Here is a 17,919-nt window from a genome sequence, read left to right on the forward strand (position 1 = left end):
GAGACTGTTTTTCTTCCTTGCACTAATTGGGAGAGTTGAGGAATATTTTGCTTTAGAGTTAGTGCAGGACCTTGCTGCAACTCAGGTAACGAGAGAGAGCATTCAGAAGATGTGAGGGAACCAAAAAGGTTGTTTATTTCCATTTTTTCTGACCCCTTTCCCAGACATGTTGTTTATTACTTCCACTCTTGTTATTCACTAATGATGGTGACTGTACCTTCCCATCAATGAGATGATCAATCAGTGCTATAGACATCAGAAGTTACACTGCCAATGATGATTTCTAACTGAACTTCCCCCACCCCCGCACCCTATATTTCTCATCTATGCAATGAAGGGGTTGGAAGACACTTGTCATTTCCATTCCAGTTCAGAAATATTCCATTTTCAGTAATTCTTATCTTTTTCATTGTAAGGATTGCAGAGATGCTATTTTAGCTCTCTGTGTGACACTCTTCTTTTCCATAATATGTTCTGCTTTAAGGAGCCCAAGGTGAGTTATTTACCAGTCACCATATGTTCTGATAGTTCTTTCTTGAAATTCCGTTTTCAAACTTGAAATCGATGGCACTTTACTTCTGTGCATAATATTATCAATTTAAAATCTGGGTTTCTTATAAGATTATGTACAACATGTGTTGTTTTATTATAAATCTGGAATCTCCTTGGCTTTCTCCAAAGCCATAGAATGTTTTAGAATTTAGAGCATGAGACAGAGAATTTGTAGGCTTCTGTGAAGAGTAGAATTCAAATTTTACAGATGTCTAGAGGTATGCTAACTTGCCAGTAACATGGCCTTAGAATTTAGCAGAACTTGAAAATTTGAATATTGTAGAAAATGAATTGCATATCTCATATTAACATTTATAGAATAAACTCTCACGGTGTTAACTTAGCAATAAGTGGTTTTATATTCTAGCCTCTGAAAGTATCTTGCTTACACAGTAAACATAATAAAGTTTCAAAGATGAGCAAATTAACTTTACAGGAAAAGCTTTCCTTGGACATATCTTGGCTTTCTTTTTCACAGTTTTAGACTTAATACAGTAATGTTTCTTTTTCTGGGAATCAGATAATCTTGTATTTTGAAAAATACTTTGGTGAACATACTATTTTTAATGACAACTTGTCTTTTGTGACATGTAAGTATTCAAACAATTTATAAGAACTAACCAACACCACCCACATATAAGATTATACAGAAATGGAAGAATTTTGGCTGACTTATTGTATATAATTGTTCGGCCAAAGTGGGTGGCAGACTCTACCACTTGTAACGATTTAGAGGTTTGAAGCAATATTTTAAAATATAAATAATCTGAAAATTGGTGGTATATAAAATATATTACTGTGTTGACTAAAATAGATTTGTTATCTTTCCTCCATTTATACGGATTCACTCAGAGATTCTGTACAGAATTGCAAAGATCACTTTTTTCCTTTTCTCTTTTAATTTCTTTTCTTTCTTTTTTTTTTTTTTCAATTTGGCTGTGCCATGCAGCATGTGGGATCACAGTTCCCTGACCAGGGATCGAACCCTTGCCCCCTTCAGTGGAAGAGCGGAGTCCTGACCACTGGAATTCTCCCTTTCTCTCCCTTTAAAACTTTAATTTTTAGTGAGAATCTGATTTAGGATCAGTCTCTCTTCCTTTTTTCTCTTCTTCCCCCTCTTCTTCTTCCTGGCTTTTAAGTTTTATACATTCTTTTATTATACCTAAACCTATGATGAAAAATAGCTGGCTGAGGTAATAGCATTTAAGAATTAAGTTTGGCAGACTCACAGACATAGAGAACAGACCTGGGGTTGCCAAAGCAGGGGTTGGGGAGAGATGGAGTGCGAGGTTGGGGTCAGCAGGTGCAAACTATTACATAGAGAATGGATAAACAACAAGGACTAACTGTACAGCACAGGGAACTATATTCAATATCCTGTGATAAACTATAATGGAATAGAACATAAAAAAGAATGTATATATATGTATAACTGAGTCACTTTGCTCTACAGCAGAATTAATACAACATTGTAAATCAACTATGGTTTAACTTAAAAAAATAAAAGAAGTTTGGGAGAGAATGTGTAAGATGGTAGAGTAGAAAGGCCCTAAGCTCACCTCCTCTCCCTGCAGTTCACCCTGCAGACATAGATGCTGGTGGCATCTGTTTGGGGAGCTTGTTCTACCACATGGACATGGACACTGGTGCTGTCAAGGGCCATTTTGGCTCCAGTGCTGGGACACCTCAGGCTAAGTAACTAACTGGGCATGGACACAGCCCCATCCAACAGCAGACAGGCTGCCTTAAGAACCCTTGAGCCCACAGGTGCCTCTGGACCCAGTTCCACCCACCAGCGTGCAGACACCAGCTGTAAGCAAACCATAGCACTGCAGTCTGGACCAGCCATCCCACTAGAGAGCAGGCCTTTCCCAGTAGCAGGCCAACACAAGTGTCAAGAAAACTCGGGACCTGCAGAAATCTTTGTTAGGAACTGGTGCCATCCACCAGTGATCTGACACACCTGCTCTAGGACCCCTGGGGCCCAGCAACCAGACCTCAGGACCTGGTTCTGCCCACCAGTAGGCTGGTACTTGTCCTAGGACCTGACTTCACTCACCAGTGGGTGGGCAACAGCCCTGGTATCACCTGGACCCTGAATCCGCCCACCAGAGAGCCAGCACTAGCCCCAGGCTTCCCTGGGGTTCTGAAGTCAGCTGCCTCATGACCCACTTCTGCCAACCAGTGGCCAGCAGCCTCTGCACAAGCCACACCAGGTAACTAAATAGACTGGGAGCCACCAGGCCTACTGGATCACCCACATAATCAGCCTGCCACAACAGAAAGACCCAGACAGACGTCATGGGGGGGACCCCTAGAGCATATGGCTCTGGTGATGAGAGGGGAGTGTGCTGCTGGAATTCTGTCTCGCAAAAAAGCCCCTTCTTTAAGGTCGGGAAACATACCTACCAGACCCATAAAAGTAAAAACAGCAAGTAGGAAAAATGAGGTGACAGGCGAAAATGTTCCAGATGAAGGGAAAAGATAAAACCTCAGAAGAAGAACCGAGTGAAGTGGAGATAGGAAATCTACCCAGGAAAGAGTTCTAGGTAATGACCGTAAAGATGATCAAAGAACTTGGGAGAAGAATGGATGCACAGAGTGAGAAGTTAGAAGTTTTCAACAAAGAGTCAGAAAATATAAAGAACAACTAAACAGATGCAGAATACAATAAGTGAAATGTAAAATATACTAGAAGGAATCAATAGTAAAGTAAATGATACAGAGGAATGGATCAGCAAGCTGGAAGACAGAGCAGTGGAAATTGCTGATGCTGAACAGAAAAAAGAAAAAGAATGCAAAGAAATGAGGACAGTTTAAGACACCTCTGGGACAATATGAAGCATGCTAATATTTGCACTGTAAGGGTCCCAGAAGGAGAAGAGAGAAGAGAAAGAGGCTGAGAACATAATTGAAGACATAATAGCTGAAAACTTCCCTAACCTAGGAAAAGGAGAGTTGCCAAGTGTAGGAAGTGCAGAGTTCTATAGAGGACTAAGCCAAAGAGGAACACACCAAGGCATATTGTAATTAAATTGGCAAAAACAAAAGGCAAAGAGAGAATATTAAACTCAGCAAAGGGGTAAATGAATCCTGAGAGAGTGGCCAAGATGGTGGAGTAAAAGAACCCTAAGCTCACCTCCTGTTGTAAGGACACCAAAATCACAAAAATCTGCAGAACAACCATCATTGAAAAAGTCTGAAACCTACCAGAAAAGATCTCTACAACTAAAGACATAAAGAAGGAAGCACAACAAATCTGGTAGGAAGGGTGGAGTTGTGATATAATCAAATCTGACACTCTCTGGGTGGGCGACCCACAAACTGGGGAATAATTATATTACAGAGGGTTTCCCACAGGAGTGAGAGTTCTGAGCCCCATGTCAGGCCCCCAGGTGTGGGGGTCTGACACTGGGAAGAGGAGCCCCCAGAGCATTTGGCTTTGAAGCCCAGTGTGGCTTGGTTGCAGGAGTTCCATGGGATTGGGGAAAACAGAGATTTCACTCTTATAGGGTGCACACAAAATCTCACGCACACCAGGAACAAGGGCAAAAGCTACAGTTTCATAGAAGCCTGGGACAGACCTACCTGCTGGTCTTGGAGGGTCTCCTGGGAAAGCAGGGGTGTCACTGGCTCACTTTGGGGAGAAGGACACTGGTGGTGGACATGTCAGGGAGCATTCACCTGTGTGAGCTCTCCTGGAGGCTGACATATTGTCATTAAAGCCTGGTCCCACCCAACAGCCTGTAGGCACCAGTGCTTGGACACCTCTGGCCAAAGAAGAAACGGGGAAGGACACATCCCCACCCATAGGCAGGCAGGCTAGAGACACAGCCACCTCTAGACACACCCTAGGCATGACCCTGCCCACCAGAGGGCCAAGACCCAGCTCCACCCACTGGTGGGCAGGCACCAGCCCCTCACACCACGAAGCCTGCGCAAGCCTCTAGGCCAGCCTCACCCACCAGGGGGCAGACACCAGAAGCAAGAAAACTATGGTCCTGCAGCCTGCAGATAGAATCCACAACTGCAGGCCAGACACTACCCTGGGACCAGCTGGCCCTTGGCCCTTGGGTGACGAGAGGAGAGTGGACTCCTGGGATGCATAGGGTGTTTCCTACAGAGGGCCACTTCTCCAAGGTCAAGAAATGTAACTGACCTACCACATATGTAAAAATACAAATAGCAATTTAGACACAATGAGGTGACAGAGGAATGCATTTCAGAAGAAGGAACAAGATAAAACCCCAGAAGAAGAAATAAGTGACATGAAGATAGGCAATCTTTCTGAGAAAGAGTTCAGGGTAATGATTGTAAAAATGATCAAAGAACTCGGGAGGAGAATGGATGTACAGAGTGAAAATTAAAAGTTTTTTATTTTTTTTAAACAAAGAATTAGAAAATATAAAAGCAGCGAGGGAAAAGGAACAAGTAACATACAAGGGGATTGCCATAAGGCTATCAGTTGAATTTTCAGAAGAAACTGTGAAGGCCAGGAGTCAGGGGCATGATGTATTTAAAGTGATGAAGGGGAAGAGCCTACAACCAAGAATATTCTACCCATCAAGGTTCTCTTTCAGGTGTTTGATTGAGAGATTAAAAGTATCACAGACAAGCAAGAGCTAAGAGTTCAGCACCACCGAAACATCTTTACAACAAATATTAAAAGAACTTCTCGGGCTTCCCTGGTGGTGCAGTGGTTGGGAGTCCGCCTGCCGATGCAGGGGACACGGGTTCTTGCCCCGGTCCGGGAAGATCCCACATGCCGCGGAGCGGCTGGGCCCGTGAGCCATGGCCGCTGAGCCTGCGCGTCCAGAGCCTGTGCTCTGCAGCGGGAGAGGCAACAACAGTGAGAAGACCGCAAACCGCAAAAAAAAAAAAAAAAAAAAAGAACTTCTCTAAGTGAGAAAGAAAAGGTGACAACCAGAAATATGAAAATTATGAAAAGAAAAAGTTCATCAGTAAAGGCAAACATATAGTAAAGATAGGAAGTCATCCACACAAAAAGCTAGTAGGAATATTAGAAGACAAAAGTAGTAAAATCATCCATATCCACAATAAGCAGTTAAGTGATACACAAAACAATTAAATGTAAAATATATCAAAAACAGTAATCAGGAGGCTAGGAGAATACAAATGCAGGGTTTGTATTTTTATTTGTTTACTTATTTTAAAAAATTATTTATTTTTGGCTGTGTTGGGTCTTCGTTGCTACATGCAGGCTTTCTATAGTTGTGGTGAATGGGGGTTACTCTTCGTTGAGGTGTGCAGGCTTCTCATTGCAATGGCTTCTCTTGTTGCAGAGCACAGGCCCTAGGCCCACGGGGTTCAGTAGTTGTGGCTCATGGGCTTAGTTGCTCCATGGCATGTGGGATCTTCCCAGACCAGGGGTTGAACCCATGTCCCCTGCATTGGCAGATGGATTCTTAACCACTTCACCACCAGGAAAGCCCCAAATGCAGGGTTTTTATAACGTGCTTGAAATTAAGAGATCAATAAACTTATAGCAATCATATATATACATATAAGTATATGTATATATAAATATATATATATTTTTATATATAAATATATATATATATTTGTGTATATGCTGCCAATAAGAGACTCACTTTAGATCTAAGAAGACATAGACTGAAAATGAGGGGATGGAAAAATGTATTCCATGCAAATGGATTGAAAAGAAAGCCAGGGTAGCAATACTTATATCAGAAAAAATAGACTTTACAGTAAAGACTGTTAAAAGAGACAAAGAAAGATATTACGTTATGATCAAGGGATCAATCCAAGAAGAAGATATAAGAATTGTAAATATATATGCACCCAACATAGGAGCACCTAAATACATATTGCAAATATTAACAGACATGAAGGGAGAAATCAACAGTAACACAGTAATAAAGGCAGTTCTAAGAGAGATGTTTATAGCGATAGAAGTTTATTTCATCAAACAAGAAAAATCTTAGATAAACCACCTAACCTTATACCTAAAGGAGCTAGAAAAAGAAGAACAAACAAAACCCAAATTTAGTTGAAGGAAATAAATCATAAAGATCAGAGCAGAAATAAATGAGAGTAAAAAAAAGAATAGAAAAGATCAGTGAAACGAATAGCTGGTTCTTTGAAACGATATTTTAAAAATTGATAAAGGTTTGACCACAATCATCAAGAAACAGAGAGAGGGCCCAAATCAATAAAATCCAAAATGAAAAAGGAAAACTTACAACTGACACCTCAGAAATACAGAGGACCATAAGAGACTACTAAAAGCAACTATACACCAATAAAATGGACAACATAAAAGAAATGGACAAAGTCTTAGAAAGGTACAATCTGTCAAGTTGGAACTGGGAAGAAATAGAAGATATGAACAGACAAATTACCAAGAATGAAATTGCGTCAGTAATTAAAAAACAAAATCAAAAAACCAACTTCCAACAAACAAAAGGCCAGATGGCTTCACAGGTGGATTCTACCAAAGATTCACAGAAGAGTTAACACCTAACCTTTTCAAAGTAGTCCAAAAAAATTGCAGAGGAAGCAATGCTTCTGAATTCATTCTGTGAGGCCAGCATAACCCTGATACCAAAACCAGACAAAGATATCACGAAAAAAGAACATTACAAGCCAATATCACCGATGAACACGGATGCAAAAGTCCTCCTCAAAATATTAGCAAACTGAATCCAACAATACATCAAAAGGTTCATACACCATGATCAAATGGGATTTATTCCAGGAATGCAAGGATGGTTCAGTGTCCTCAAATCAGTCAATGTGATATATCACATTAACAAATTGAAGAATAAAAACATATGATTGTCTCAATAGATGTAGAAAAAGGTTTTGACAATGTTCAACATCCATATATGACTCAAACTCTCCAGAAAGTGGGTATAAAGGAACATACCTCAATAAAATAAAAGCCTTATGTGAGAAACCCACAGCTAACATCATACTCAGTTGTGAAAAGCTGAAAGTATTTCCTCTAAGATCAGGGACAAGACAAGGATGCCCACTCTCACCACTTTTATTCAACATACTACTGGAAGTCCTAGCCACAGCAATCAGACAATAAAAAGAAATAAAAGGAATCCAGATTGGAAAGGAAGAAGTAAAACTCTCACTGTTTGCAAATGATATGATACCATACATAGAAGATTCTAAAGACACCACTGGAAAACTACTAGAGCTCATCAATAAATTTGGTAAAGTTGAAGGATATAAAATTAATATAAACAAATCTGTCACCTTTCTATACACCTCAACAAACTATCAGAAAGAGAAACTGAGGAAACAATCCCATTTACCATCAAATTAAAAAGAATAAAATGCCTAGTCTGTACTTGGAAAACTATAAGACACTGGTGAACGAAATTGAGGACGACACAGACAGATGGAAAGATATACTGTGTTCATGAACTGGAAGGATTAATGTTTTTAAAATGACCATAGTACCCAAGGCAATCCACAGATTCAGTGCAATCCCTATCAAAATATCAAGGGTGTTTATCACAGAACTAGAACAAATAATTTAAAAACTTTTTATGGAAACACAAGACTCCAAATAGGCAAAACAATTTTGACAAAGAAGAACAGAACTAGATGAATCAGGCTCCCTGACGTCACACTATACTGCAAAGTTACAGTAATCAAAACAAGATGGTACTCACAATGTTCATTGCAGCTCTATTTACAATAGTCAGGACATGGAAGCAACCTAAGTGTCCATCAACAGAAGAATGGGTAAAGAAGATATGGCACATATATACAATGGACTGTTAGCCATAAAAAGAAATGAAATTGAGTTATTTGTAATGAGGTGGATGGACCTAGAGTCTGTCATACAGAGTGAAGTAAGTCAGAAAGAGAAAAACAGATACCATATGGTAATACATATATATGGATCTAAAAAAAAAAAGTTCTGAAGAACCTAGGGGCAGGACAGGAATAAAGACGCAGACATAGAGAATGGACTTGAGGACACAGGCGGGGGAAGGATAAGCTGGGACGAAGTGAGAGAGTAGCATGGACTTATATATACTACCAAATGTAAAATAGATAGCTAATAGGAAGCAGCCACATAGCACAGGGAGATCAGCTTGGTGCTCTGTGACCACCTAGAGGGGTGGCATAGGAGGGTGGGAGAGAGATGCAAGAGGGAGGAGATATGGGGATATATGCATATGTATAGCTGATTCACTTTGTTATAAAGCAGAAACTAAGACACCATTGTAAAGCAAATATGCTCCAATAAAGATGTTATAAAAACCCACAAACAAACAAAACAATATGGTACTGATACAAAAACAGACACACAGATCCATGGAACAGATTAGAGTCCAGAAATAAACCTGAGCTTATATTGTCAAATTCATCTACAGCAAAGGAGGCAAGAGTATACAGTGGAGAAGACAGTTTCTTCAATAAGTGGTGCTGGCAAAACTGGACAGCTACATTTAAAAGAATGAAATTAGAATACTCTCTAACACTGTACACAAAAATAAACTCAAAATGGATTAAAGGCCTAAATATCAATGTAACACCAGAAACCATAAAACTCCTACAAGAAAAGATAGGCAGAACACTCTTTGACACAAATGATAGCAATAGTTTTATGGATCTGTCTCCTAAAACAAAAGAAATAAAAACCAGCATAAATAGATGAGAGCTAATTAATCTGAAAAGCTTTTGCATGGCAAAGGAAGCCATCGACAAAATGAAAAGACAACCTACTGAATGGGAGAAAATATTTGCAAATTATGTGACTGATAAGGGGCTAATATACAGAATACATAAATAGCTCATACAACTCAACATCAAAAAACAAAAACCCTGGCACTTCCCTGGTGGTCTAGTGACTAAGACTCTGTGCTCGCAGTGCAGGGGGCCCAGGATTGATCCCTGGTCAGAGAACTAGATCCCACATGCATGCTGCAACTATAGATCCCACATGCCACAATGAAGGTCCTGCATGCTGCAACTAAGACCCGGTGCAGCCTAAATAAATAAATAAATATTAAAAACAAAAAACAAAAACCCCAATTTAAAAATAGGCAAAAGACCTGAATAAGCTTTTTCCTAAAGATGACCTACAGATGGCCAACAGGCACATGAAAATATACTCAACATCATTAGTCCTCAGAGAAATGAAAATCAAAACCACAATGAGATATCACCTCACACCTGTCAGAATGGCTGTCATCAAAAGGAACACAATGACAGAATATGTATATGTGTATATAACTGAGTCACTTTGCTGTGCAGAAGAAATTAACACGTTGTAAATCAAGTATACTTCAATAAAATTTTTTAAAAAATAATAAAATGTAAGAAAAAGAAGGAACACAATAACAAATGTTGGTGAGAATGTGGAGAAAACAGGCCCCACATACACTGTTGGTGGGAAGGTAAATTGGTGCAGACACTATGGAAAACAGTATGGAGGTTTCTCAAAAAAACTAAAACCATGTGACCCAGCAATTTCACTCCTGGGTATTTATCTGAAGAAAAAAAAGAAAGAAAACACTAATTCGAAAAGATTACATGCAGCCCAGTGTTCATAGCAACATTATTTATAATTGCCAAGATATGGAAGCAACCTAAGTTTCCATCAAGAGATGAATGGATAAAGAAGATGTGGTACATTTATACAATGGAGTATTATTCAGCTATAAAAAAAATGAAATTCAGGAAAAACCAGAACGAACTTTTTGGCCAATCCAGTAGTTTGTGTCATCTTTGTATTAACCTCTTAATTATTCCTCCATGGTAGATGAAGAGAGGGGAAGGTAGTAGGTGTCCATGCTGTGGATGGTGGCTCCTCATGTTGGCCTCTCTTGGGGTCATCTGTGAAAAGCCCTGGGCACTCTGGAGAAGCAGTTCTGAGCATGGAGACCCTGCCCCCTCCCCTCTCATTCCAGCCTTAAGGGAGCAGTTGAGCCTGTGTGAGCAGGTGTGTAATCCTGAGCTTTAGTTGGCTGGAGTCTGTCCCCCTTCTCTCCTACCTCCTGTCCCTGCTTTTCTCCTTTTTCTCTACCCATTCCTCTCTCTTGTCTTTTCTTCTTACTCATCTGTTATTGGTAATCAGTTTACCCAGAGGGCTTCCTCCTTTTCTATAACCAAAACACTTTTTCCTGAAAGTGTCCCCTTGGGAGAGGAAGACACTGTGTGGGTGTGAGGGTGACCCACACGGGGGCACAGTTGCTCTCAGCCATCTTCATAAATTGTGGTGACAAAAGGCATCCCTTTCTGAAATGCCTTAAATAAAATATTTGAATTGTAGTAATGTGATGTAAGTTGTATACATGCACTTAAGATATATGAATATGCCTATATGGATATCAGAAATATTTCCCATTATCTTATTGGAGACGCTTTTAGAGATTATCTTTTTTTAAAAAATTATTATTAACATATTAGGAAGTGCCTTTGTCATTGAACCAATATCAATACATTATTATTACCTAAGGTCCATACTTGATTCAGATTCCCTTAGTTTTTTTTTTTTTTTATAATAGCTAACATTTATTGGGTGTTCATAATACACTACCCACTGAGCTAAGTAACTTATAGGCTTTATCTCATTCGTCACAACCATCAGAGATAAGGCACCATTATTATCTCCACTTCAAGGAAGGGAGATTTAATATTGGAAGGTTATGGAATTCTTTTTTATTTTTTTAAACAGCAGCTTCTTATTAGTCATCAATTTTATACACATCAGTGTATACATGTCAACCCCAAGCGCCCAATTCATCACACCCCCACTCCCACCCTCCCCACAGCTTTCTCCCCTTGGTGTCCGTACGTTTGTTCTCTACATTTGTGTCTCAATTTCTGCCCTGAAAACTGGTTCATCTGTACCATTTTTCTAGGTTCCATATATATGTGTTAATATACGATATTTGTTTTTCTCGTTCTGACTTACTTCACTCTGTATGACAGTCTCTAGATCCATCCACATCTCAACAAATGACCCAATTTCGTTCCTTTTTATGGCTGAGTAATATTCCATTGTATATATGTACCACATCTTCTTTATCCATTCATCTGTCGATGGGCATTTAGGTTGCTTCCATGACCTGGCTATTGGAAATAGTGCTGCAGTGAACATAGGGGTGCATGTGTCTTTTTGAATTGTGGTTTTCTCTGGGTATATGCCCAGTAGTGGGATTGCTGGATCATATGGTAATTCTATTTTTAGTCTTTTAAGGAACCTCCGTACTGTTCTCCATAGTGGCTGTATCAGTTTACATTCCCACCAACAGAGCAAGAGGACTCACTTTTCTCCACATTTGTTGTTTGTAGATTTTCTGATGAAGCCCATTCTAACTGGTGTGAGGTGATACCTCATTGTAGTTTTGATTTACATTTCTCTAATAATTAGTGATGTTGAGCAGCTTTTCATGTGCTTCTTGGCTATCTGTGTGTCTTCTTTGGAGAAATATCTATTTAGGTCTTCTGCCCATGTTTGGATTGGATTGCTTGTTTTTTTTTTTTAAATTGACCTGCATGAGCTGTTTATATATTTTAGAGATTAATCCTTTGTCTGATGATTCGTTTGCAAATATTTTCTCCCATTCTGAGGGTTGTCTTTTCATCTTCTTTATGGTTTCCTTTGCTGTCCAAAAGCTTTTAAGTTTCATTAGGTCCCATTTGTTTATTTTGGGTTTTATTTCCATTAGTCTAGGAGGTGGATCAAAAAAGATGTTGTGATTTATGTCAAAGAGCGTACTTCCTATGTTTTCCTCTAAGAGTTTTATAGTGTCTGGTCTTGCATTTAGGTCTCTAATCCATTTTGAGTTTATATTTGTGTATGGTATTAGGGAGTGTTCTAATTTCATTCTTTTACATGTAGCTGTCCAGTTTTCCCAGCACCACTTATTGAAGAGACTGTCTTTTCTCCATTGTATATCCTTGTCTCCTTTGTCATAGATTAGTTGACCATAGGTGCGTGGGTTTACCTCTGGGCTTTCTCTCCTGTTCCATTCATCTGTGTTGCTGTTTTTGTGCCAGTACCATAATTGTCTTGATTACTGTAGCTTTGTAGTATAGTCTGAAGTCAGGGAGTCTGATTCCTCCAGTTCTGTTTTTTTCCCTCAAGACTGCTTTGACTAGTCGGGGTCTTTTGTGTCTCCATGCAAATTTTAAGAGTTTTTGTTCTAGTTCTGTAAAAATTGCCTTTGGTAGTTTGATGGGGATTGCATTGAATCTGTAGATTGCTTTGGGTAGTATAGTCATTTTCACAATATTGACTCTTCCAATCCAAGAGCCTGGTATATCTCTCCATGTGTTGGTATCATCTTTAATTTCTCTCATCAGTGTCTTATACTTTTCTGAATACAGGTCTTTTGTCTCCCTAGGTAGGTTTATTCCTAGGTATTTTATTCTTTTTTTTGCAATGGTAAATGGGAGTGTTTCCATAATTTCTCTTTCAGTTTTTTCATCATTAGTGTATAGGAATGCCAGAGATTTCTGTGCATTAATTTTGTATCCTGCAACTTTACCAAATTCATTGAATAGGTCTAGTCGTTTTCTGGTAGCATCTTTAGGATTCTCTATGTATAGTATCATGTCATCTGCAAACAGTGACAGTTTTACTTCTTTTCCAATTCGTATTCCTTTTATTTCTTTTTCTTCTCTGATTTCCGAGGCTAGGACTTCCAAAACTATGTTGAATAACAGTGGTGAGAGTGGACATCCTTGTCTTGTTCCTGAACTTAGAGGAAATGCTTTCAGTTTTTCATCATTGAGAATGATGTTTGCTGTGGGTTTGGCCTATATGGGCTTTATTATGTTGAGGTTGGTTCCCTCTATGCCCACTTTCTGGAGACTTTTTATCATAAATCGGTGTTGATTTTTGTCAAAAGCGTTTCCTGCATCTACTGAGATGATCATATGGTTTTTATTCTTCAGATTGTTAATATGGTGTATCACATTGATTGATTTGCGTATATTGAAGAATCCTTGCATCCCTGGGATAAATCCCACTTGGTCATGGTGTTTGATCCCTTTCATGTGTTGTTGTATTCCGTTTGGTAGTATTTTGTTCAGGATTTTTTCATCTATATTCATCAGTGATATTGGTCTCTAATTTTCTTTTTTTGTAGTATGTTTGTCTGGTTTTGGTATCAGGCTGAGGTGGCGTCATAGAATGTGTTTGGGAGTGTCGTTCCTGCGCAATTTTTTGGTAGAGTTTGAGAAGGATGGGTGTTAGCTCTTCTGTAAATGTTTGATAGAATTCACCCTTGAAGCCATGTGGTCCTGGACTTCTGTTTTTTTGGAAGATTTTTAATCGGAGTTTCAATTTCATTACGTGTGATTGGTCTGTTCATATTTTTTATTTCTTCCTGGTTCAGTCTTGGAAGGTTATACCTGTCTCAGAATTTGTCCATTTCTTCCAGGTTGTTCATTTTATTGGCATAGAATTGCTTGTAGTAGTCTCTTAGGATGCTTTGTATTTCTGTGTTGTCTGTTGTAAGTTCCCCTTTTTCATTCTAATTTTATTGATTTGAGTCCTCTCCCTCTTTTTCTTGATGAGTCTGGTTAAAGGTTTATCAACTTTTTTTATCTTCTCAAAGAACCAACTTTTAGTTTTATTGATCTTTGCTATTGTTTCCTTTGTTCTTATTTCATTTATTTCTGCTCTGATCTTTATGATTTCTTTCGTTCTGCTAACTTTGGGTTTTGTTTGTTCTTCTTTCTCTAGTTCCTTTAGGTGTAAGGTTAAATTATTTGTTTTAGATTTTTCTTGTTTCTTGAGGTAGGCTTGTATAGCTATAAACTTCCTTCTTAGAACTGCTTTTGCTGCATCCCATGGATTTTGGGTCACCATGTTTTCATTGTCGTTTGTCTCTAGGTATCTTTTGACTTCCTCTTTGTTTTCTTCAGTGATCTCTTGGTTATTTAGTAATGTATTGTTTAGCTTCCATGTGTTTGTGTTTTTTATGTTTTTTTCCCCTGAAATTCATTTCTAATCTCATAGCGTTGTGGTCAGAGAAGATGCTTGATATGATTTCAATTTCCTTAAATTTACTGAGGCTTGATTTGTGACCCAAGATGTGATCTATCCTGTAGAATGTCCCATGAGCACTTGAGAAGAAAGTGTAATGGGCTGTTTTTTGATGGAATGTCCTATGAATATCAAATAAATCTATCTGGTCTATTGTGTCATTTAAAGCTTCTCTTTCCTTATTTACTTTCATTTTGGATGATCTGTCTATTGTTGTAAGTGAGGTGTTAATGTCCCCCAGTATTATTGTTTTACTGTCGATTTCCTCTTTTACAGCTGTTAGCAGTTGCCTTATGTATTGAGGTGCTCCTATGTTGGGTGCATGTATATTTATAATTCTTATATCTCCTTCTTGGATTGATCCCTTTGATCATTATGTAGTGTCCTTCCTTTTCTCTTGTAACTTTTTTTTTTTTTTTTTTGTGGTACATGGGCCTCTCACAGTTGTGGCCTCTCCCATTGCAGAGCACAGGCTCCGGATGTGCAGGTTCAGAGGGCATGGCTCATGGACCCAGCCACACTGTGGCATGTGGGATCCGCCCAGACCAGGGCATGAACCTGTATCCCCTGCATCGGCAGGTAGACTCTCAACCACTGCATCACCACAAAAGCCCCCAACATTCTTTATTTTAAAGTCTATTTTATCTGATATGAGTATTGCTACTCCAGCTTTCTTTTGATTTCCATTTGCATGGAATATCTTTTTCCATCCCCTCACTTTCAGGCTGTAAGTGTCCCTAGGTCTGAAGTGGGTCTCTTGTAGACAGCATATATATGGGTCTTTTTTTGGTATCCATTCCGCAAGCCTGTGTCTTTTGGTTGGAGCTTTTAATCCATTCACATTTAAGGTAATTATTGATATGTATGTTTGTATGACCATTTCCTTAAATGTTTTGGGTTTGTTTTTGTAGGCCCTTTTCTTTTCTTGTGTTTCTCACTTAGAGAAGTTCCTTTAACATTTGTTGTAGAGCTGGTTTGGTGGTGCTGAATTCTCTTAGCTTTTGCTTGTCTGTAAAGCTTTTGATTTCTCCATTGAATCTGAATGAGATCCTTGCCGGGTAGCCTAATCTTGGTTGTAGGTTCTTCCCTTTCATCACTTTAAGTATATCATACCACTCCTATCTGGTTTGTAGAGTTTCTGCTGAGAAATCAGCTGTTAACCTTATGGGAGTTCCCTTATATATTATTTTTTATTTTTCCCTTGCTGCTTTCAATAATTTTTTTAAAATTCATTTATTTTTGGCTGTGTTGGGTCTTCATTGCTGCACGTGGGCTTCCTCTAGTTGCAGTGAGCTGGGGCTACTCTCCGTTGTGGTGCGCGGGCTTCCCATTGCGCTGGCTTCTTTTGTTGCAGAGCACAGGCTCTAGGCATGTGGGCTCAGTAGTTGTGGCTCGTGGGCTCTAGAGCGCAAGCTCAGTAGTTGTGGTGCACGGGCTTCGTTGCTCCGTGGCATGTGGGATCTTCTTGGACCAGGGCTCAAACCCGTGTCCCTTGCATTGGCAGGCGGATTCTTAACCACTGTGCCACCAGGGAAGCCCAATAATTTTTCTTTGTCTTTAATTTTTGCCAATTTGATCACTATGTGTCTCGGCATGTTTCTCCTTGGGTTTACACTGTATGGGAATCGCTTCACCTCCTGGACTTGGGTGACTATTTCCTTACCCATGTTAGGGAAGTTTACAACTGTAATCTCTTCAAATATTTTCTCGGGTCCTTTCTCTCTCTCTTCTCCTTCTGGGACCCCTATAATGGGAATGTTTTTGTGTTTAATGTTGTCCCAGAGTTCTGTTAGGCTGTCTTCATTTCTTTTCATTCTTTTTCTTTATTCTGTTCCACAGCAGTGAATTCCACCATTCTGTCTTCCAGGTCACTTATCTGTTCTTCTACCTCAGTTATTCTGCTATTGATTCCTTCTAGTGTAGTTTTCCTTTCAGTTAATGTATTGTTCTTCTCTGTTTGTTTGTTCTTTAATTCTTCTAGGTCTTTGTTAAACATTTCTTGCATCTTCTCGATCTTTGCCTCCATTCTTTTTCCTACATCCTGGAGCATCTTCACTATCATTATTCTGAATTCTTTTTCTGGAAGGTTTCCTATCTGCACTTCATTTAGTTGTTTTTCTGGGGTTTTATCTTGTTCCTTCATCTGGTACATAGCCCTCTGCCTTTTCATCTTGTCTACCTTTCTGTGAATGTAGTTTTTGTTCCACAGGCTGCAGGATTGTAGTTCTTCTTGCTTCTGCTGTCTGCCCTCTGGTGGATGAGGCTCTCTAAGAGGCTTGTGCAGGTTTCCTGATGGGAGGGGCTGGTGGTGGGTTGAGATGGGTGTTGCTGTGGTAGGCAGAGCTCAGTAAAACTTTAATCCACTTGTATGCTGATGGGTGGGGCTGGGTTCCCTCCCTGTTGGTTGTTTGGCCTGAGGCAACCCAACATTGGAACCTACCTGGGCTCTTTCTTGGGGCTAATGGCAGACTCTGGGAGGGCTCACGCCAAGGAGTACTTCCCAGAACTTCTGCTGCCAGTGTCCCCATCCCCACGTTAAGCCACAGCCACCACCCGTCTCCACAGGAGATCATCCAACACCAGCAGGTAGGTCTGGTTCAGTCTTCTATGGGGTCACTGCTCCTTCCCCTGGGTTCTGAAGCACACAGTACTTTGTGTGTGCCCTCCAAGAGTGGAGTCTCTGTTTCCCCCAGTCCTGTCAAAGTCCTGCAATCAAATCCCACAAGCCTTCAAAGTCTGATTCTCTAGGAATTCCTCCTCCCCTTGCCGGACCCCCAGCTTGGGAAGCCTGACGTGGGGCTTAGAACCTTCATTCCAGTGGGTGGACTTCTGTGGTATAAGTGTTCTCCAGTCTGTGAGTCACCCACCCAGTAGTTATGGGATTTGATTTTATTGTGATTGCAACCCTCCTACGATCTCATTGCGGCTTCTCCTTTGTCTTTGCATGTGGGGTATCTTTTTTGGTGAGTTCCAGTGTCTTCCTGTCAATGATTTTCCAGCAGCTAGTTGTGATTCTGGTGTTCTCACAAGAGGGAATGAAAGCATGTCCTTCTTCTCCGCCATCTTGGTTCAGGCTCCCAAGCTCGCAATCCCTGCTCACATATTGTAGCTCTCTCTGGGACACTTCTCCACCTCTTAGAGATTACCTTTTAAAGGTTGTGATTAACTGTAAAACTCAGGATTTAAAATGTCTTTAGGGAACGTCCTAGTAGCAGATGTTACTGGGCAGGAAGAGAGTAGCCTATGGTGGCATTATGTGGGTCTGTCACTCAGTCTCTTCTTCCCTCTTCTCAGCGGTCTGCCGGTCTTCCATGATTTCATTCGAAGATTAGACAGGGGCCTTCGGACTTCAT

The 17,919-nt window shown here is 39.9% G+C and overlaps 1 protein-coding gene across 1 annotated transcript in view; it reads left to right on the forward strand.

Annotated features, from left to right (window-relative positions):
- Positions 1-17,919, forward strand: part of FMN2 (formin 2) — a gene marked incomplete at both ends in the record, with an annotated part of 325,661 nt that overhangs the window by 106,908 nt on the left and 200,834 nt on the right. The gene's annotated exons all lie outside the window — the stretch shown is intronic.

This window comes from Leucopleurus acutus (assembly GCF_964270905.1).
Source record: "Leucopleurus acutus genome assembly, chromosome: 14".
NCBI lineage: Eukaryota > Metazoa > Chordata > Mammalia > Artiodactyla > Delphinidae > Leucopleurus > Leucopleurus acutus.